General features: G+C 47.9%; 1 protein-coding gene across 4 annotated transcripts in view; it reads right to left on the reverse strand.

Moving 5' to 3' along the window:
* Positions 1 to 22516, reverse strand: part of SHROOM3 (shroom family member 3) — a 52177-nt gene extending 29661 nt beyond the window's left edge. For 2 of the 4 annotated variants that reach the window (XM_055797001.1, XM_055796998.1), the window contains exons 1-2: positions 13075 to 13224; positions 3552 to 3680 (exon numbers count right to left, since the gene is read on the reverse strand). The gene's annotated coding sequence lies outside the window, so the exon portion shown is untranslated. Of the gene's footprint in view, positions 1 to 3551; positions 3681 to 9576; positions 9639 to 13074; positions 13225 to 22407 lie in introns of those variants that run through there. The other 2 variants (XM_055797000.1, XM_055797002.1) reach the window with 2 other exon arrangements.
* Positions 22517 to 22730: the final 214 nt, after the last annotated feature.

Here is a 22730-nt window from a genome sequence, read left to right on the forward strand (position 1 = left end):
GAGGACTTCGCCCTACACAAAGAAAGGGTCCCACTGCCATTCCCTGACACCAACCAAACAACAGGCTTGAACAGGAATGGTGCAGCTTTGGTTGTTGTGTGAGAGGGGATGTATACAAGCTTCATTCTTGTTGATTACTGGATTCAAGGACTTTGTCTTACTGGGATCTTCTGACAGCTTTCTTTTTTAAAGAAAGCATTACCAATTGACATCATAAGTATGATTTAAATTACAAAATAAAGAGCATTTCAGATCTCTATTTTGAGAAGGTACTTGCCACCAGGATAGCCCATCTGCACCGTTCACACAGGACTCCAGTTTAGACACGTGGAAGCCAAGACAGCCTCCTACCTGGTACTTAGAGCAAGTGTAAGCTAGAATGAGGAGCTGGTGAGCACTGGATTAAAGATCCTCTGCCACTTTCCTCTTCCTGCTACAATTTTACTCCGTTTTCTTTGCTGGAAGAAGAGGAAGAAAGAACAGATGTGGAAAAGAGAGCTGAATGACTTAGAGTCTTTGAGAGGAACCCTATTATTTCCTGTCTTCTCCAGGCATTCCCATCATCTCTCAGAGCACAAGCAGAAAATCTCAGCCGCCAGACCCTGCAGCAACTTTCCCTGCCTGCAGCTTTGCAGAAGTCAGAAAGCTGCATTGATTTATCCATATTGATGAATTGGCCCAACAGGCTTAATTCAAATAATTTTTCCTCATTCTTCCCCAGTCAGTAAATTAGTTAAAAAGACAGAAAACCAAGCATAGCTTAGATTCTTTCGCACCCTGATATCAAACACACAGCAACTTGCAACAGGAGAGACTTAGAAACAATGGAAGGAATGTGTTTTCCTAGTCTCGTTCAGTGCTTAGGAGGAACTCTGTGGCTGGCAGCAGAAATGCTGCCCTGTGAGCCTGATTATCCAAATGTAACGTGGACAATGAGTCACGGCAGGTAACCAAGGGGATTTTCAGGGTAAGCGTCTCAGACAGTAGCTGGGTTCTCCTCTGAGTTACAGGGCTACAAATCACAGGCAATGCCAATAAATTCAACACCAAAGTGCTAACACAGAAATGATAAATGGCAAAGAAGAAGAACACCTTTAGGTGTGTGCACTGAATAAATGTACGTATCTGCATACATTTGTGTGTGTGTGTATGTGTATGTGTCTGTTCACAACAGACTGCTTGCAAGAAAAAAAAAAGACAAAGAGTACCAAGGGGAGTTTAAACTTTTAGCTAGTCAGGTGAACTGGTGATTTAGTCCTAGCTGGGAATTCACCTTCCCACTGTTCCCCCAGGGAGTGGGTGGGATAGCTGGCCACTGGGACTTACACCAGTGGGGTGAGCGAAATAGCAGATCTGTAGTGATCTAACACAGTTCAAGCCACAGAACAGCTAACGGACTTGTCCCTGAGGGAGACACCAGGGAAAATTTTAATCACTTTGATAATACAAATTTTTTTGGTGAAAGACACCCCTGCATTTGGATTTCTAGATGTAATTCTTCCCTCCTTCTCATCTCAGATTGCATTTTACCGATCGATCGGTAGAGCTGCAGTAATGTGGCTGCACTGGCTGCAATACCACACTGGCCTTGTTTACTTTGCACATCGGAGGAAATGAGGCAAGCCTCAGTGAGCAATTGTTGAGTGTGCAGTCTGGAGGGTGAACTGCAGACAGGTGCTGTGCTGCTCCTTTCCATAGATGCTCAACTGCAACATCTGAGAAACCAGTCCTGAGCTCTGGATTTCCCCTTTGACTAAGGACATTAATTAATCACCCAAAATTTCCAAAACCGCTCAGGACTGCTGACAGCCTGTCGTCTTCATCGCCCAGGGTAGAGTCTGCAGAAAGCAAATATGCAGGGGAATTGCATCCGGTGTTAGGACCAAAGCAAAGGTTGCTGAATCTGAAATACCCTCCCACACTCAAATTCTTATACATTAAAGCAACTTCCTGTTTGTAACCAAAGCTTCAGCCTGAGTTACACCAAGGTATGCAGACACAGCCTCCAACACTGCCGGAAAAGTAAAGCAAGACATTGGCTCTGTATCCAAAGACAAATCAATCGAAGTGAAATGCTAAACTTTGGCGCTTCTGCGAAGATCTGCTACCAGATCGACAGGCAAGCAAGATTTACAGAGGGCATTTGCTGAATAACTCATTGCTATAGGGAGGTGGTAGGTCTATGGGGGCTCCTTTCCCAAGTTTGTTGTGGGTCACATATCTCAGGAACTGCAGAATCCCACACCCCAGTCAGAGATAAATCTCTCCCTGGTAAAACTAGCTTGAGGAGAGCTTTTTCAGCCTCTAAAGTCTGCTCTATCTGAGAGAGATATAACTTACGGTGCAAATCCTCATCTTGAGGAAAGCAAAACAAATGTGGTGAGGTTATACACACAAACACCGCTGGATGAGCTGAGACTTTCCTCCTTCTTTTGCAGCCACCCAAGCTGTGCAGGGCCAGCATCCATAACTGTTTGCAGTGGCTAAAAGCTGGAGCAACTTCACTAAGGTCAGTGAGTTTGCTCCAAAGTGCATCCTTGCTGATAAGATCAGAACGTGACTTCACATGTGGCATTCCCTTCTCAGCTTCTCACTAACAGGCACTGGGCCACATTTCCTCCAGCTATAGGAAATCGGCGTAGCTTCTTGACTTTGAGTAAGTCAAGGTCTGGCCTGAACGCAATGTTGCCAATAAAAGTCACTGCTTTGACTTCACAGTGCAAATCTCAGGAGACTGAGACACAAAAATCTATGAGGTCATCCAGACTACCATCTGACTGACACAAGAGGCTCTTTGATGCCAGCAAAAGCTTTGCCTGAGTAAATGCTGTAGCGTTTGGTCCTAAACTGCATGGATAAAGGAAGGAAACCAGGCTCTGCCACAACACTGGCTGATCCAGAGCAACTCAGGAAACTGACTTCTGAAGACATTTAATCATTTTAAAATGCAGCTAGGCACTCAGGAGTCTTGTCATGAATGCTAAACTGCCACTGAAACTCACAGACTCGGAAGAAGCCAGGTGGTTTTGGAAAGCCAGGCCCTTAAAGCTGGGGAGCCACAGCAGGCTTACACCACTTTTGTGGAGATAAGTATCTCCAGCATAAATATGGTTCAGCATCTCTGATGACCTTTACCACCATTAACAGAACTGTTTGAGGAGAAAGGAAACATCTTCCAGCACTCCTCAGTGAATCACTCTCAGGCATACTGGCAGCCAAAGCAGTAATGATTTTACACCCAGCCCTGTGTAGATGTTACTGACATCCAGCAATGGTGATGCTTGACTCAAGGCCCAAAAGGTGAATTCATTTCCCTGCTGCTGTGCTGAGGGCAAGGAAGCCTTGGGAGAATGTGGGCTTGAGTTTAAGAAACCGTTCTGAACCTCTTCCACTGCCTAATGCTGCAGATGTTGGGGATTTGCTCTGCTTCACTCCAGCATTACTGCTGCCCTCACTCCCGCAGAGGGAAGTGGAGTTTGCCAGCTGCTCTCCAAGAACAGCATCCACAAAACACACACACCAGATAGGGACACAGACACATGCATCCTCACCTGGTCTTCAGCCGTAACTTAACTCCTCCCGACCACGTGGTTTTGCTGGGCTGAAAGTCAGTGGTCACACAGTCCGGACTGAGTGGGTTGGGAGACAGGTCAGTGCATCCCTTTGCTGCATGTGTGTCCCTGTCAAAAGAAACCAAGGCCATGTACACATCGACACACAAAAAGCTGAGCCCTTGTATCCTACATGCTATAAGGATTTTAGGGAAGAAGGCAATACACAGACCCAGGCGGCAAGGCAGGTGTATCAGTCTAGTTTTTAAAAAATGCAAAGAAAATATCACAGAAAGCCACGTGTATCCCTTTTGTTCTCTATGTCATTGCCCAGGCAGGCTACAAGAGTGAAATTTTGCTCTCCTTTATACCTAGGCAGTACTCAGCCCCTGTGAGTGCCCCTCACAACCATTTTGGAGAAGCTGCACAATACCACGGCACTGCTTCTCGGTACGTGGTACAAAACTCATTACCCTACATCTGCATTTTGGGACTCTAAATCCCCAAGTGTGGAGTTCAGGGGTTCCACTGTGGGATATGCCCTTTCCACACTTAACCACCTTATGAAAGCTCAGGGAACACTGAACACCCAAGACAAAAGCCAAGAGAAAGGTCCACACAGTGACAGCAAGAAAAAAAAGCCTCTCCCTGCCTCTACTGATATTTCCACAAAGTTAGCAAACAAATATTTACCCTGCTTCATCACACGCGTGCAGAAGTCACACAAACATCGCATAACCACCACGTCAGCTCCTTCCTTCCCCCAGGCACGGGAGAGCCTGAAACGATCCAGTATTCCCACTCGCTCCCATTTTTAGCACTGAAACGCAGGAGAGATTGGAAATTTCTGCTTGCTCAAGGAACCCCCACGCTGAATAAAAGTGCGCCTGAAAGGACCCCCTCCATGCGTTCCTCGGCTGCCGCAGGCCCTGGTGGCCCGAGGTCCGCTGTAATTGCCTCTTGTTGTGTGCTTAGCGGGCTGCAGGCTGAGCGCACATGCCGGCATCTGGGGCTTTGGATAGCTGAGATGGCTTGGATGCCATTCCGGTGAGAGGCCAGCCGTCTTTGTGTCCGGCTTGGTCCTCCCCCACGCTCCCTCCCCAAGCCCCCACGTGCCAGGCAGGAATGTTAAGCCTCACATTGCAGATGAGATATACCAGGGAAGCGCAGCAGCACTTTCACCCAGATTAGGGGAAGTGACTGATCTGGAACGGCCTTTTTGCTCGCTCTGCTTATCATCACCCAAATTTTACCCCAACTCCTGCCTTAGCTGCCTTTTCTTTCCGCGTGCCAAATCCCATTCCGCTTTGTCTCTGCCACCCCTCTCCTCTGAGATGATGTCAAGCCTCTCATCAAACAGAAAGATTCCCCTCCCTGCCCTCGGACCAGCCTTGCTATACACCAGGAGCACAACCCCCTTTACTGCAGCCCTCTGAAGCACCAGTACCGTTAACTGCTTCAGTGCTCTTTGCTTACCAAGTTTACCATGAAAAATTACTAATTTTTAGAGATTTCACTGCAAGATAGCAAAAGGACAGAAGGCCTGCTACAGATGAGGGCTTAAAGGCCTGCACCTAAACAATATATATATATATATACAAATAGGTATACAATTTTGTAAGCAAAACATACTCAGCCGTAGTGTTTAGAGGACAAAGTCCTCTGTTTAAGGCTTTGTATGGACACACTGGAGAGATGGTCCCAGCCACAAAGAACTGCGCTTCTGCCCTGCAGCACTGCCCCTGAGACTCTGTGGCAAGGGGCCCCACGAAGCCCCTGGGAGCATTTACGCACAGCTGAAATTGGTGGCAAGGCTGCCGTGTGTCATGCTGAAGCCTGATGAGGTGTCTCACTGACAGCACTGTGGCAGGATCCCATTAGAGGAGAAAGGATCTCAGCAGAGGCACTTGTCTTAACTCTGGGGCCAGTCCTGACCTCCCTATCAGGCCTCATTTCCCACACAGGGAACTACCATCCCTCACCTCCCTGGTTTGCTAATGGGGCTGTGAAGGGATGATACAGTTTACCCGAGGATCCTTCACAGGCAGTACCATGTTGGGGTGATGCTACCTTAGTTTAAGGGGGACAGCAGGCACTTGGCTGTGACCATACCTCATGGATTCGGGGTAACCCTTGCACGCGTCAGAACTGGTCGGTCACTACCAGGGGCTGGCCATATCTGCAGAAGCGCCGAAGCCTGTGGCTCCTGCTGATCTTGAGAGGCAATGTAGGTGCTGAGCCTTTCAGAAACAGCATGTGGATGTCCCCCAAAGGGCTGCCAACTGCCACGGTGTATAACCCTCATCACAACTCCAAAACAGCAAGTCAAGGTGATTTCTTTGAGACAATTCTCAGAGTGCTGTTTCAACCTGTTTGAAAGCAAATACTGACACAGGAGAAGATCTTTGCCACGTTCACAGGAGACACCTCACACAAGCAATGAAATTTTCCTACCACAACTCTGGCAGGGCTCAGTCTTCTTTCCTGTTTCCTAAAGAGTGGACTTTGGCTCTCCCAGGCTACACAACAGCTGTACTCCTGCAGTAAGTAAAGCTGCTCCTGTCTCCTCTCTGGTCAGCTACCTCCGAAGTAGCCAGTAACAATCTTTAGGACTAGGAAACTGCCTCTGTGCCAAATACATTAAAAAGAGTTTTCAGCAGCCTGAGAAACTGATATAAATAAGTGCCTACAGCTTCTCAGTCACCACAGCCTAGTGATCTTTCAGCGCTTAGGGTCCTTTTTCTTTCTTTTTTTTTTAAAAAAAAGCTTTCAAAACATGTGAAGAAAGCAAGAGACAACACAGACCCCAAACTCTGCTGTGAGCAAAGCTTTCCAAGTAAGTCACTTCCAGGCATTCCCATATGGATCCACACAGATCTGACCCTCACAATCAGCAGCTACCAGCAGCAGGAGGGTAAGCAGCTTGGGTGTTCCCCCTCGCCCAGTGAGAAACCTGTGCTTGCCAGCACGCATTACTTTGGGGTTTACCTCACAGAGACAAAAAAACGTTAATTAGTGTCTGCATGGGCTCTGGGGTTGTTGTTTGAGGGTAAGAAGGAAATGCAATGGAGTTTTTCCCAAGCCTCTTAAAAAACTATAATTACTGAGCTCTGTGTGGAGCATCGGGCTCAATAAGACATTGAAAACTAATCAGCCAGTCTATAAATAACAGCACTAATCAAGCCCTGTGGGGAACACAAGAGATGAGGATCCTTCCACCAGTGAAGTACACACACGTCAGGGATGGAGCACAGCAGCTCTGCAGCAACGGCCACCACCGGGTGCTTTGCCAGAGAAAATGATACCCATGCGGGGCTGCTGCCAGCCAAAGCCCAGCTGGCTGAGCATGGAAAACACCTGAGGCCAGCATCACGGCTGCACCTGCAGAGGTGGGGACCTTCCCCAAACAGGACTCACAAACCCAGGACCATTCCTCCCCTTGCAGCTTTCTGCCTCACACTCAGCCAAGTGACCTGACTACTTATTCCGTAAGATTTTTCTAAGACATTTCTAAAGCGTTTTCTAAGGCACCTCAGTCTAATGATCAAGAGTGTGCTGATGTCTATAAAGATACTTCTCCAACCGTAACATGGGAACAGCCACCCTAGGGCAAAGACATTGAGGGCCTACCTTGCATCTTGACTGTCACCACTCACATCTTCTCCTTAGAGCGACCGTTCTCCTAAAGCTCCAGCTGCCCCCAGCACCGCACGGCGTGATGGCTCTGCAACAGCACCCAGCCTGCTGGGATGCTCTGTAAGGTCGGGGCTGCGTTTTACTTCAGGATGTTGCAAAGTGCCTTACAATTGCACAGCTAACAAGGAGTGGCCTGCAGTTGGTCTTTTTGTTACCATGTTGTTTCTGAAGCTCCAAGTGGGAGACAGGAAACCTAGCACAGTCTATTTAAAACTCCTTTACCTCCCACCTGAGGCAGGCAGCTGCCTCTGAAATCTTTTCTGCAAAGTTCATGTTAAATTATGAATTGTTATTTATACTTGCTGCTTCCATCGCGCCTTTGGTATTTAATACCACACATGTTAATGAGTAGCCATACAAAGACACTCTGCTCAGCTTTTCCATCGTCTAAAAATATGGCCTGTCAGGATTTTTTTCCTGATGCTTGCTTGACAAACAGCGAAATAATACAGTACGACAGATTTAAGCCTTTTTTGAAGAAAAGCCTGCTCCTCGGAAGTTTCATTGCCCCACAGCTTGGTTGCCCCTGCCTCGTGCAGGGAGCACCAGCCGCCAGAAGCAAAAGGCAGTGGCCTCTTGGCCCTGCAGCACTCCCTCCTCCGCGCGTTCAGCTCTGCCTTTTCTGAAGCAGGCATCTGCAAAAGAGTTCCCTATTTTTTTACCACCCTTTTCACAGCTCTTCAAGAAAACATGGGTGGCCTTATATGAATCAACTCCCTACAAGACTGGTTTGCTGTTGCTACTATCCAATGTCTCATGTCCATCCCAAGCCGCCACAATCCCTGAAGAACTCACTCGCTGCTTTAGGGAGATCCTCTGCTTCTGACCATAGATGACTCTGACCTCCTCTGGCTGCTTTATCTGCCTCCTCCACTGACCTCCTGTTACCTGCATACTTGAACCATTTCATATTGTTTATCTTAACCTTTTGGGCTCTTGGCTCTTCTTTTTCACTTTCTTCAGTCTTTCTTATCCTTATTTATAATCTTCACATTCCAGTACAGATTGGTTTCCTAAATCAAGCCTAGACAGTAAGTGGGGGTGCTTGCCTCTGCTCAGCAAATCCCCCAACAATTACATCCGAACCACCTGATGAATTTCAGCCAGGGTCTGCACAGATATTATTCTCAATGAATTAACCTCCATGTTTCATAAAAATAGTTCCCCGAATACTGGAAGTAGCATAAATCATTGCTCTCATTGAGGCAATGCTGCGGTGTGAACTCAGCTGCCTGGCTACAATTCCGAAAAAGGACACAGAGTATACACAGAGAAGCCACACAAAATCAGACTTCTCAAGCTTTGTCTGCTCGTAGCATTTGTTTTCCAGCACATCAGCATTACACTTCTGCCTGCACTACTATCCTGTACTCTGCTTTTCTGCTTGGCTGTCTGTAGTTCTAGGTATGAGTCCAGGACATGGCTAAGATCATCCATAAACAGCACCTGGAACTATGTTTAAAAATTATTAAAGTATTTTTTTTAATTTTTCAAAATGCATATTTTCCTAATGGTTCCACCTCTTGGAGTCACGATTACTTATTTTAAACTAACGCCAGGTGTGCTGCCACAGAAACAGAAGACCTAAGTCCCAGAGGATCAAACTGCCAAATATTAATAGGTTTAGTAATTTTTAATGTCTCATTACTTATAAGCCCACTGTTATTCCTAGAAGAGAGGATGGAGCTTAAGTTCTGATTTTTAAATCATTTAGGATCGACAGGAGTGTTTAGAACCACTATCAGAATAAAAGCATTCCTAGAAAAATAACTGCTTACAAACTGACACTTCTGAAATCGAGATTAAAGCAAGGAATCCGTCTTCAAAGTTCTGCAGAGGTCTGTAGGCATTTTCTGGTTTTTTTTCCCTTTGTCATAAATCAGAACATAAAAGGCAACCCTCCACTACAGAAACACCAAAAGCATAGCACAGACCCAAAAATAAGGAGAAACTGCAACAGAGAAGAACTTGGTTCCGCAACCTGGCAAGGTGGGAGATGATGGAGTTAAAGCTGCTGTTTTATCCTCATAGCACCCCGGTTACACAATATCACAGGGCATCCCGAGATCCACCCCCCTCAGCCAAGTGACAGAAGGAGAGTTTAGAAGCTTCACCTCTGGCTATCCTCACCCTGCAGGCTACAGGCAAGCCCTCAGCAGCTGATGAGCTGGAATTATGTCTCCTTGTGAATGAAAACTCTGCCTCTGCAACAGTCCCCCCTCCCCCGGCAAACAGCAAGCCTCCCTGCCTTCTCCATGCTGTTAGGAGAGGGCTCCCCTGGGCAGGGTTGCAGAAGGGGAGCGAGATCACGCTCATCCTGGGCACCGACCTTGCACTTGCCAGTGGGCATGCTGCTTTGGAGATCCTCCCGCTCCGCTTGAAGTGAAAAGACAGGATAGCTTACGTATTTCTTATTTTGTTACCTCCTGTGACTGGTCCAGAAATAGCCTGTAATCCACATATCTGTCATGCTCACAGAATCTCCTTTAGCTGAAGTGGAAGTGCCCTGTGTGTCAGAGCACAAAGACCCAGATCCTCTCCTGACGAGAGCACTCATGGGTCATAGCTGGTAGTGGCAAGGTCTGCACAGGTTTGTTAAGTCTGTGCTCACGGGACCCCAAACGCAGACAAAGAGCCAGGACCACCTGGAAATACATGGACAAACCAATCTTTTCATCAGAAAAGTTATCATAAATTGAACTGAAACTTCTCATTGGAGATCATGCAGTTTGGACTAAAGCTTTTCCTGGGAAAAAGTCTCTCAGTTCCTGGGTAAAATCACTAGCCTGCCACTTAGGACACTCACTCACCTGAGATGGGGAAGAGCCAGGTTCAAGTCCACAGTCTAATAAGGCGGAAAAGGAATTCAAGACTGTTTTGTGGACACCTCAAAATGCAACAGGCTCCAACTGTAAAACCCCCTGGAAGGACTTTTTCATCCAACGCAGAGCAAGACAGGTTTTGAAATCTCAGTAAGGTTCCCTGAGCACACAAATTTTGGGACTGAATTAGGCATTCCTCCCAGAGTTCTGCAGCAACATCCCAGTCTCAAGTATAAACAATAGTATCTACATCTTGGATTCAGATAGGTCAGTAAAGCTTAGGGGAAAAACCCCACAATCACAACCCAAACCCACTCAGAGTGCTGCTGACTGCCACTTCTAAGAAACAGGACTATTTAATACTCATTGTTTGGTAGGGCTCAGGCACATCCAGGCTGATATCTGTTAAGGCAGGATTACTGGAGCTGATCTTTGTGTCATAAGCCAATCACCAAATGAGAAAAGAAGAAATTTTCCAGGAACAGTGCAGAGGTGGCTTGTGCTTTTCTAAACGCACAGGCCATTGTTTGCAGGCAAATTAAAAGGCTAAGAAATCATGGAGCTGTCTTGGGATGGCAAATTTTAGATACATGTCACATTCGAGCACCCACAACTTTGAATCTCATGGCTCCTATGTGAAGCACATGGTATTTCAGGGCAAAGAAACACAGAGGCTGAGAAGTCACTTGGAACTAATTCAGCTCACAGCTTTCCTTCTAGGAGGGCTCTTCACTTAGGTAACTCCAATTTAAACAACTTCAATGAGCACTGACCTCCAGGTCCACCGAGAAAAAATCTGGAGGAAGGAGACCACATTTTGACTGTGCAATACTGTCTAGTCCTACTTGTCCCGTGTTTTTTTGGCTTTCCTTTTCCTCTGAGATTGGATGGATTTTATTTGCCCTGACCTCAATCCCACAATCTGGCCATGCTGTGTTTGTACAGACCCACACAAATGCACAAACAAGCTGCTCCGGCGCTATACCTGTTTGCAAGCAAAGATCTGAAAGGAGTATTCGCATTCATTTTGGTTCTTCACTTCATTTGGTATTGGCTAAGGGATCTTTGAGAAAATGAACTCCCTCTTTGTCTGTGAGAGAGACCTAATCCTCGTTTTGCCCTGGAGGATTACTGGGTACTTAGAAAGGCACTCACATGCACATTTTTGGTTTGTGCCAGCTGCATTTGGGTCCACAATATGTAGCGTTCACTTTGGTCTTTAGGTTTGACAATAGGCATTCCACTGCACCCAGACCCCAACCCCAGAGACTGCCACCCTTTTAAAGACACCCTAAATCAATGCTTTCTGAATTGCGGACCTTCCCGTGCTTTGCATGAGTAGTTCGCCCTCAGACAGTGCACGTGAATTCAGTGTGCAGGCAGGCAGCTGGGCCCGCAGCCCTCAAGACTAGGATCTTTTCTTGTGCTGCCGAGCCGGCGGTCGGAGTGCAGTTCCCTGCATGGCCCTGCCAAAAAGACCTGGACCCTAGCTGGAAGGAGGAACCCATAGGGCTGAGAAATTAGCTTTTATCCCTAGTCAATTCCTGGCTTTTTGTAATAGAAGTTTACGGTTATACTCAATTATAGCTTACTATTTGTGCCACAGAGAGCCCGCCTGTTCAGCCACCGGAGCCCAACATTCCTGGGTTGTACACACTGATATATAATAAAAGGTCATTCCTTTCATTATAGGAATAATGATTCCTATAATAATTCCAAATGCCCAGTGCCACAGCACCAACTCTGTGTGGTGCTGGGCTTTTACCACAAGTGGTTGTCTGTGTACAAGATAGGTTTGTCGTTGGCCATGATTTTGCTCTACCCATCAAGCTCAGGAGCCTTCAGAGCCTACTGGTGTTCCCACATGGGTGAAGTGTGCTCTGTGCAGCTCTGGCCCAAATCTTCCTAGGATCATGACTTAATTCTGTAAAGCAGTAATTCAGGATGTAGTTCAATGGAAGTAAAGGACTCTCTTCTTCAGCTGGTGTAAATTAGTACCAACTTGAGCAGCTCTCTGCCTGCTCAGGGGACAGCTCACCTTCTCAGGAGATCCGAACTGAGAGGTTACAACTGTATTTCTCTGTCCAATGGTACCACCACAAAAAAGTGGAGGGCAATCTGCCCTGCACCCAGCTCTACTTCTAAGTGAAATGCTTTCCTGCACCTTGCACTCAGACACTTTTAACCCCCTTAGAAAACAGGTCTACCTATTTATTGTGTCCAAAAAAAAGTAAAAATACAGAGAAATGACATTTTCATCCTATTCTACCCCACAACTAACAGGAATATCTATAGACTTGCTCTTGACCATTATTGAAAATCTCTTGAGTATTCCCAGAGACGTCAAGTGCCACTGGCCTTCGGGCACACTGTGGGACTTGCATTGGGGAATCAGATTGTCACCCCCCTTCATAGGCTGTATAGGACCAGGAGGCCACTAGGAACAACATTCCAGACCTGGCCATAAAAGGTTGGGATCAACTCTCTCTGAGGTGTAGAAGTGCTCAGACCAGTTTGTCAGAGGTGCCTGAAATGAAGACTTCCTGCAGAGCTCACGCAAGAAGAAGGATCATTAACACATCTGCCCCTTTAAGGACCATGACTACTGCACAGAGGCAAAACAATAACATTATCTTTACAGATTCTGTGGTACCCCAATGCTGAATCATACTGATCAGAAGTCGTTCTGTATAACTTAGAACATTTAACTTTTCTTACATAACACAAAGGAAAGCACAAGCCAGCTCTAAAGGACAAGAGTAAATGAAAACAAATAATTGCAGCTCCTACAAAGAAAGGCAGACATAAAAAGGAAGCAAAAGTCATACTTGCATAAAATAAAGACTGGTTTTCATTTTAGGATTAGAGAATTAAAACGATTCCATGGGAAAAGGCTGCAGGCTCCCCCCAAAAAAACCACTTTTTTTGCTGAAAAAAGTTATGTTCTCAGAGACAGATTAAATAAGCAGAAGTTATTTTCCCAGAATTGCTCTTTTTACACTCACCCTTCAGAACAGTAATATTTTCCAGATACAAAAGGGCTGTCCTAGGGCTGGGTCTGAATGTCAGGTGTGCCCCACCTGGGACCTGGCCACAGGGTGCAGACCCAAGACCTGAAAGCCCTCACCAGGAACCTCTTCCAGCAGCACAGAGGAGACGGGGCCAGACTCAGTCTGCTGGTGCAGTGGTTTATGTGAGCACTTCCTAATATGTAAACGCAAACCAAACTAGGTCAGTTCAGAACAACAATTTAAATGGTTTAAAGCTAAAGATTAAGGGAGTGCTTACAGGAACCGTTCCAGTGGCAGATGGATGAGATCTCTGGCACTGATGAGCAAGTGAGGGCGTTAATCTCTTCCACCAGCACAGCTGGATCTCTCTTCCTGGCTTCTATATGCACTGTACTTTAAGGAACACATCCTGAAATTTCACCCTAGCAGTAATCTCTTGAAAATATCGATGTTATTGAAGCGCTGGAACAGCAGCTCAGACGTTTTTTGAAAAGCTGGCCACAGCAGTTGGTACTGAGTAAGTGACCACCTGAGCATCTGTTCAGAGGGGGCAGAAGAAAGCCTCACACTCGTATTTGTCACAGGCATGATGGACATTCAACATCAAGAACCCACTGAAGTCTGCAGCTGAGTTATCCCTTTGCTCTCTAACCTGACTGCTTCTGCGGTGTTTCCTGGTATGCCAGATTTTAATTGCAGTAACTTGAAGGGTGGAGTGTACAGGCCTAAATCACCTTCATGGGTGTAGTAATGCCTAATCCCCAGAATATGAGCTACTTCTTATGAGCCGTTTCTCCCTCCCACTCACCCGCTCCTTCCTGGACAAATTCCTGCATCCCTTACTCAACACAGCATGCATTTACTTCCTCAGGACTTCAGCAAGAGATTTGCTCAAGTGAAAAATGAGTATAGATTGAGTAAGGAGATAAGGATTTGGCCAGCTGCTTTACAAAACATCTCTGCAGCACCTGCAGTATCATTTTGCACTGAGTTCGGAGACCTGTAGTTCTCAGGGACTGCACTATAGAAAAGCCGAAAAATATGGTTACTATAGAAGGCAGCTATGCCTGTTAGCTGTCCATCCATCCCTGAGTCAAGAAATGCTGTCCTTTGTTCATCACACCTCCACTTGGTTCATCACACCTGTTAACTAGACAGATCCAGTGGAAAACCAATGTACCGGCCCAGGGAGGGCACAAAAATAGCCTTGGCAACAGCAGAAAGACGTGAGCTTTTCAGGTACATACTGAATCCAAAGAGCGTGGTATAAGCACAGAGCAAACAAAAGCCTGCTGAATTTGCAGATTTGCAAGCTGGCTGATCACCTGCTTGCATTTTTATTTTTAATGAGTACAGTGAGTTTGCTGGAGTTATTGCTCCCCTGCAGCAGTGATATCACAGCTTTTTGTAACTTCATCCATAAATGCAGCTACAAATCAATACAGGCAGCAAAGCCCATGGAAGTGAAGCCATTCGAATTACAAATGTTCCCAAGCCAAAGCTCTGCCCTCTGAGAATTTTGTGATTCTTTAACTTTCGATCAAGATAGAGTACCCAAAGCAAGATACAGAAAAGGTGGCTGCTAAGCTACAAAATTAAATAAACATCTGTTTGTTACTCAAATTATTTTTAGCATCTGCCAGTCCAGCAGAGATGACGCCTATCTAACAAGAGTTTAGAAGAGGATGAGGACTGCAGCCATGACAGGACACAGCAGATGAGAGAGGAACCCTCGGCCCCTCTTGCCTGGTGCTATACCTCAGTGCATCCCCACTGTGCTCAGACAAACCACCTCGAAGGAGGATCCGGCCTTCCTGACTCCGCTGCCTCCCAGCAGCAACGGAGGGCCCCGGCACCCACAGCTCCTCCAACAATGGCAAGGGCCAAGCGCCCACCCCTGCCCTGCGAAGCCAGCTGGAGCGCAAGGTGGGGGCAGCCACACCAAGCCTGGTGCCAGTGGTGCGGGAAAGGCAGCCCCACCACCACCCCACCGCACATTCCTGCCGCCAGCGGTGAGGGGTACGCTCAGGAACATGCACAGAGCAGCTAATTTTAAAAAAGGAAGCAAGAGGGAGGTGAAGAATAGGGAGGGCTGTAAGCGACAATAAAGCAATTATTCCAGTTTCAGCAGGCTGGGGAAGCATTGTAAGGGTGGAAAAGACAAGTGGGCTCAAGTCTCATGATTAACGCTGAATGGAGATGGATGAGAAACTAACACTGGAGCCACAAAAACCTTCGCAGTTGCCAGCAGCCGGGTCTTAGCCCCTGGTGGGATGCTGTCTGTCCTTGTGTGGCACGGCTAAGTAAAGATTTAACTCATAGCTCTCTACATGATGAAATCTTATACAGCCTACATTAGAAACAGGATTAAGTAACGTCATCACTGATATGTGAACAACTGCTAAGAGTAAAGAAGTCATGAACATTTTTCTTTTAATCACAGGACTGGGGAATGTAGACATTTCAGGCCATTTAGGAGCATAAATAGACCTCTGCCTTCCTCCTGCTGAAAGATATCATAAGCATCCTTCCCATACATAGCCCTGTGTGCTGCACCCAGGGTGCTCTTCTTTCTATGCACCCTGCCAACAGGAAAACTTTTCCCCCTCTTCCCCATCACCTTGTCTATTGTGTTTTGGTCTGACAATCCTGAGTCCAGACCCAAATAATTCCTTGGGGTCAAAGCAAGATCTGAAGCTGGGACTGTGGATGTTCTACTGCATGTGCTGCAGGGCTGGATTAGCGCTCGTGGAGGTGGGGAAAAGCACATACACACACACCTGGATGAGGTCAGGGTCTTCCCCGGTGATGCTGCCCTTGAGTACCAATGGAGCAAAGCACCTAAGGAACAGTTAAGAAAAGTGACACTACAGATTAGCATATGGCTTTGATCTCCAGGGAAATGTCTCAAATCCTGCTGGGTTCCCAGGAACGTGAAGGTGCTACTCTGTAGATAAGGAGTCTTTCACAGCTCTGGGGAAACCCAGAAAACCCCACTTAAGCAAAATGCCTATCAGCTTTTAATGGGACCTTCCTCATAAGTCACTTAAGACACATCTTAAAAATCCAGCCACTCTGAAACAGTTTGAAATGCTTTTCCTTAGAGCAGCTCCCAGCACAAGAAAGCGCAGAGGAGATGACGACCCGCTGCAGGGCTAACTGGCAGTCTGACTTGAGGTCTTCCACAGCTAAGCAGAAGAAAGCCATTTACAAGTTAACAGAAGACAGCTCAACATGAAAAAATATTATTCCCCGGTGTGAACATCAGCACCCTCTCAAAGGAAGCCACATCTTTGCTAGGGACATGTGATGATCTGTAGTCAAAGTCTGGAAAGCTCCGCTCTGCATGCCAATAGGAAAAAGCAATACATATCCCCAGTCTCAGCCTCTGCTCATACACAGGATACACTGTGACCATCCTCATTAAAAGAAAAACCCTCCAAAATTAGTCTTGGTGGAGCCAGCCCCAAACACAAATTGTCATTTGAGTCAGAAGTGCCAAACTCTTTCACAGAGTGAACAGCAAACCCAAATCCTATTAAGCAGCCATCAGTGTCAATATTTATTCCTCACAAATCAGGGACAAGTAGCCTAACAAATGGTGTCAGACTGAGCCTGGTGAGATGGAAGAGGAAGGGGATAGCCTTGGGGAAAGGACATGACATTAATCAGCATCACCCCTGCAAAACCCTTGACAGAAACAAGGTAGTAAACTCATTAGCCACTTAGAAACTAAGCTCCTTTTTTTGCTTCACACAGTGATAGCCCACAGTTTCCAGCCCGAAGGTTTGGCATCCTTCACAATAAAGTCACTGGGGCCCATAAAATCTTTTCCTTTCAATCTACCTCTCAACACACACCTCACTCTGGTCCAGAGAGGCTTACTGGCTTAACTGCTCTCTTCCCTGACGCAGAGCAGCCCCGTCCTGATGTCTGGACTGCAATGCATTAAGCCCTCAAATTAGCATGAAGTAAGAGAGCTCCCAGGCAAAAGATGTCTGCACAGGAAGACAAACAAATACAACGATTTCACAAGGCAAACTCCTTGGCTGCAAGAGCAAATATTGCAGCTTCTCCTTCTCCCCATGGATCGTTCCTGCCCCTGGGTGGTAGTATATGCCGTCTTGCACCATGCATGCAGCCACACTGCAAACCAGGGAAGGGAACCAGCCCAGCTTAATTTCTGCCAGATGACTCTGCTGAAGGTGCCTGTGCCAGAGCCTGGAAACAGACCCAGCTTTCCTGTTTGTCTCATCACCAAAAGGAGTTCACACTGGGTGAAACACAATGATGGTGCCAGGTCTTTCGACTGATGTAGCTCAATGAAGATACTCGGATTTGTATTTGCCCCTCACTTGAGACAAGCTACATTTTGGGTTTGTTTATATGCTGTTGCTAGGCCTTCTTTTACCCCTGCATTTTTTTGTTTCTCTTTAATGCTTGCTACCTTATTCCTCGTCCTCTGCACCTGGAACAGCCAGAACTAACACATACCCTTAACTGACAAACTGTTGGGAAATCTGCTTAAAAAGAACTTGTGAGCTGTGTAAAAATACAGTTTCCTTCTCCTTGCCTAGATGGGAAAACACAATATTAAGGCAAATATACTGCAGGTTTGATCTCTTCATCAGGGCTGGAGCTTAGTTTTTAGAGCTATGCCTTACAGCATGTAATTTGCTCCCATCTATCCCGGGAAACTTAAGCTGCCATAGCATGATTAGGATGCAGCCATCTTGCACGGGGGGCCCTGTCCCCACTATAACTGTACTGTGTGCTGAGCATCAGTTATCATCACGTACTTTACTTAAATTAGTCTGAAATGGAGTCTGTCTCCAGTCTGGAGCCTGTTTGTAACTGCAAAGGAATCTGTGCCTTCTGTAACACATGAGACAGGATCAGGTCACTGCTGGAGAGCACTTGGCCTGGCTATTTTTATTGTCTGCCTGAATACTTTTCTTCAACACTATTTTAAGTTGCTGAAAGAATAGTGAGGATGAGATTTTTTAAAAAACAGATACACTGATAATCCATAGGAACTATGTTTTTTTAACTTTTGGACATTTCTCAAATCTTTGCCCTTGTTGCCAGGATGCTGAAGGCATTCTGAAGTCACAACATGATGAAATCTAATCAGGGTGAAGTGGGCTGGTTTCATTTTCATCAGATTCCTCTTTCAAAAGTACAAATTTACCCTTCTTATCCCTCTCCCTACCACTAGAACTGAGCCAACACAGCAGTTACTGCTTTCTCAAAAAAACCCCACCCAACCCTCTCTTCCATCAAGAACAACTGATGATTGAAATTCTTCATGTTTCTTTAAATTCAAAGGACAGTGCCACTAAGCACTGGTGTAATTAGAATGTAAAGTATTAGAGAAGTGGCTCTCTGTCTGAATACAGGCAAGCATGCATCACATCACAGTTAGACAAGCTTTTCACTCAGACTTGGTAACAACTCCCCTAAATCATCGCTTTCAAACATCCACAGGCTTTTCTTATGCGTTGCTTCTTTCCACTTGGCTATCACAAAGTTTGAGATGTTTATATCCTGTTGCAACTTTGGGTTCTTTGGAGTGAATCATCTAGTTTCAACACAGCACTTGCCAAGAAGAGGGAAACGCTTGTGAAGATGAGCATGCACACCGACAGTTTACATCCTTCTCAGTCTCCTCTGCAGGACAGATGACCCTGGGGGAGCACCCGTGTTGCATCCACGAGTGAGAGGCAGCCGCAGTGACAGGAGATGGGTGACCCACTCTGCTTGATTGCCACTGTCAAAATGAGGGATGGTGCCATCTCAGAGGCTGTCAGACAGGGTGGGTGAGAAAGCGGGAGGCTGTGAAATCCTGCTTTTGGACTGGAGTCAGGCCTTGTCTAAAACTGGTACAAGAATTAGGGAAACACTGTCATTGTCTTTCCCCTGGTTTACAGGAGTTTAGCTGAGCTCTAGGTATTGTTCATTCAGGGCAATGCGCTTTATCCCTACTGTGCAGCTTGCTTGTATGCCCGGTGTTATAAAGGTAGTCTTTGTGTGGCAAGACTCAAGACTCCCAACTGCACTCTTACAGGAATCCAGAGCACAAATAAGCTTCCACTTGGGGACATTCATGAATAAGCATTTGTAACGGGCAATTACTACTTAATTTCAGATGTCTGACCTGTCATAGATTTGGGGCTAGGCCTGCAGCTAGCAAAAATCAGCTTCATTCCACTTCCACATCAATAATAGGTTCTCCTTCCCAGTGCTCTGATAGCTCAAGCATCTGATACAGTGTGAAGACTGTGGCTATGGTGGGCCTGATCCTGCTGATCATAATGATCACGACATGCTCACGTTAATGGCCATGCTGACAAGAGTGAAACTGGTGCTCCGTTCTGGCATGTGCTGAACACCTACATCTCACACTAGAGTCAGAACTGTACATCCTTCAGCCTCACTCACATTCTCACCAGTTAAAAGGAGGAGCGGAGGAACACAGAAAAGAAAAAGAAAGAGCCAGAGGCCCTGTTGGGTCTCACTGATTGTACCCTGTGGTCCAGAAAAGCATATTCAGATGAGTTTCCAAAACGCAGATACTTTCCCAGCATGCTGCTCAGTCTGGGAAGGCTGAGTACCTCCCTGCCAGGGGCAGAGAGGAAGATGGGAGAGATGGTGCTGTGCCAGCAGGATCAAGCCACTTTTGTCAGGGCTCTGTGAGCAGAAGGAGCACAAGGGATTAAAATCCTTCCTGAAATTCTGATCATAATAATGACCATAAGCCATTCTCTACTCCCACATCCAATAAACTCAGTCAGCTCGCCACTGCGAGTACTAAGAACTCATCACATTAGCTCTGCTGAAACCCATGCTAAGGGTCAAGTCAGCCTATCACAGGTTTAAAATTGACTGCGCGTTGTTGAATCACAGCCCTCAAAACCCTGATTCCAGGTTTCACCCCTTCTCCTACACCTGTAACGCCATTCCAGAAGCAGAGGTACTGCAGTCTTCACCTGGATGTCCAAAGGCCAGACACTGAGCCACAGTTACCAAACACCCAGTGCTGGCCATAACTCTTTGTCTAAACAAACATTAACCAAGCTAGAAATTCTGATGGGAATCATGCAGGACTAGGGAATGGTGGCATTATAAAATACCCCATTTGATGTCATATCCTGCTTATTTTACATACTTACACTGCCACTGAGGTGAGGAAGCCCAGGTATGGACCAGGCCCCACCGTGCCAGATGCTCTGCGAACAGCACGGTGAAGGACGATTGCTCACCTGGAGGGTTTACCATTCAAGTAGGGTCCATCCTAACTAAACAAATGCAGGAAGGATGTTTTCCCCATCGCTGCTGTCCCCTCAGCACACTTCCCAAGTCCAGCTGCTCACCAATGCCAACCGCATCCTACTGCGAGGAGCACAGCTTTTCTCCTGTTCCTGCCAAGAGCTAGGCCACTACGCAGAGGGAGAAGGGCTCTACATCACATCACTTTTCTCCTCATAAAGAATCCGGGGTCTGCTTGTTTGCCACCTACTGAACACAGGGAGGTTTGATGAGGCTCTTGGCTGCTGTGGAATCACAGCTTGCCTGTCTCCCAGAGGCAGGACTCCCACCTGCCACAGTAGCAGCCCTCTCTGCAGAGCAATGCCAAGGAGGCTGGAGCTGACTGTATGTAGTCGCTGGCTTCTCAGCAATGTTTTGTACCTAAGCTTCTGGCGTCCTGATCCCTGGAAGAAAAGCCTCTGTGATTATTAAATGACAGCCTGGACTTCCCATTACAAATTACAGTAATCCTTATTCTGGTCAAACTGAACTTCCCTCTGATTTAAGAACCACAGGTGCCAAGCATCACTCAGTATGGGCCCACAAGTCCTCAGGCCTCTAAATCCCTAGGTTACGAATCTGCAGGAGCACCCTTCTCCCTCCCAAGCACAGGCTGGCCTAGACTTCACCTCTCTTAATCAGAGTTTTAGGGCAGTGATTTTTTCCTAACACTGTTCCTACTGGAGTTGAGGAAAATCTTTGACGAACACCTAGTAGGGCCTGAGTCAGACCTCCACTGCTGAGAAAACAGACCAGGCTGCTGAGATACACCCTGCTGCTTGCTGGGCAAAAGAGGGCAAAACACAACGAAGGTTTGGGATGAAAAATGCACGTGCTTGAACGGGTGCTGCTGGTGTCACCTAATGGAGAGGCAGCACTGAACAGATAGGAAATTTAAGGCTGAGTATAGGCAGAAGAACATGCAGAGGTCAGCTTTAAAAGGCATTATAGCAGGGAAGAAGAGAAAATGGACCTCTGGAGCTTCAGGGCAGAGGAAGCTGAGGAGAAAATTGCAGTGAAGGCAAATGCACAAAGGAGGTTTGCGGGTCACATTCCTCCCAAAGATGCTGGCTGATAATGTTACATTTGAATATAATTCTGTTCTTAGCCATTTTAAGGACTCTGTGGGTCATTCCAACCAGGTGATAACATTTCTCAGCTTCTCTCCCAGTATCTCATTGCAAGGTGCCTGCCAGCAGAACTACCTCCAAGAACACTACACTACTTACTAAAACATGCAACAGCCACGCTGTGTGCGCCAACAGAAACCTCCTGCTGTTCAGATGCCCAGCAACTCCTTCTAGAGAAAGTGCTGTAAGGGGACCCTTCAAACACCAAAGCCCTGGCCCAGCTGCAGCAGGGACAGACAGGGTAGCTGAATGCCGTGCTGCTAGAGGTGTGCGTGCAACCAGAGCAAAGAGATGGGTTTTATGTCGCACGTGGAGAATCTCTCCGAGTAATACGGACAGATGGAAGCATAGCATGGCGGGGCCTGATGCTACACCCCTTCTTTCCCCGCATCCAGAGGCTCCAAAACCACCAAACAAGAACATGGCACCTGGAACTGGACGGGGCTGCCACCTCCAACTGCCTTCCCCTGGGGGGCTCCGCCCGTGCCAGGCGGGACCGCCGCCCTTTGTTAGCCCTGCCCTGCCCGCGCCGGGGCCTCTGCCCTGGCCGGGGACACCGGACCCCCCCCGCACCGCGGCTCCCCCGCACGCCGGCTGCCGTGCAGCCCGCTCCCCGTCCGCCACGCTCCGTGCACCCCGCGCACCCCGGGAGCCGTGCCCCCCGGCGCCCCGCGCATCCCCGACCGCCATGCCCCCCCGGCATCCCGCGCACCCCCGGCCGCCGCGCATCGCCCCGCCCTCGCCCCGCTGCATCTCTGCCCTGGCCGCGGGACACCGGCCCCCCCCCGCACCGCGGCTCCCCCGCACGCCGGCTGCGGCGCAGCCCGCTCCCCGTCCACCCCGCTCCGTGCACCCCGCTCCCCGCGCCCCGGTCCCGCTCCCGCCGTACCTCCCCGTGCCCCGGGGCGCCGGCACCTCCCGGCGGCTCCGCGCTCACAGCCGCACCGGACGAGGGCGCCGGAGCCCGGCGGCAGCGGCGGCGCCTCCGGCCGCCCCCGGCAGGTGCCGCGGCGGGCAGCCCGCCCCCAGCGCCGCCCCGCCGGCCCGGCCCGGCCAGGGGGAGCCCGCCCTGCCAGGGGCTGCCGCGGGAGAAGCGGCGCAGGCGGGGGGGGGGGGGGGCGAGGGGGCCCGCGGGAAGGCTGCAGCCTGAACCCCCCGGCCAGACAGATGGTGCGCCCCCCCCCCCGCTTCCCGCTCCCCTCAGCACCCAGC

Source organism: Falco peregrinus, chromosome 2, assembly GCF_023634155.1.
Source record: "Falco peregrinus isolate bFalPer1 chromosome 2, bFalPer1.pri, whole genome shotgun sequence".
NCBI classification, from domain to species: Eukaryota; Metazoa; Chordata; class Aves; order Falconiformes; family Falconidae; genus Falco; species Falco peregrinus.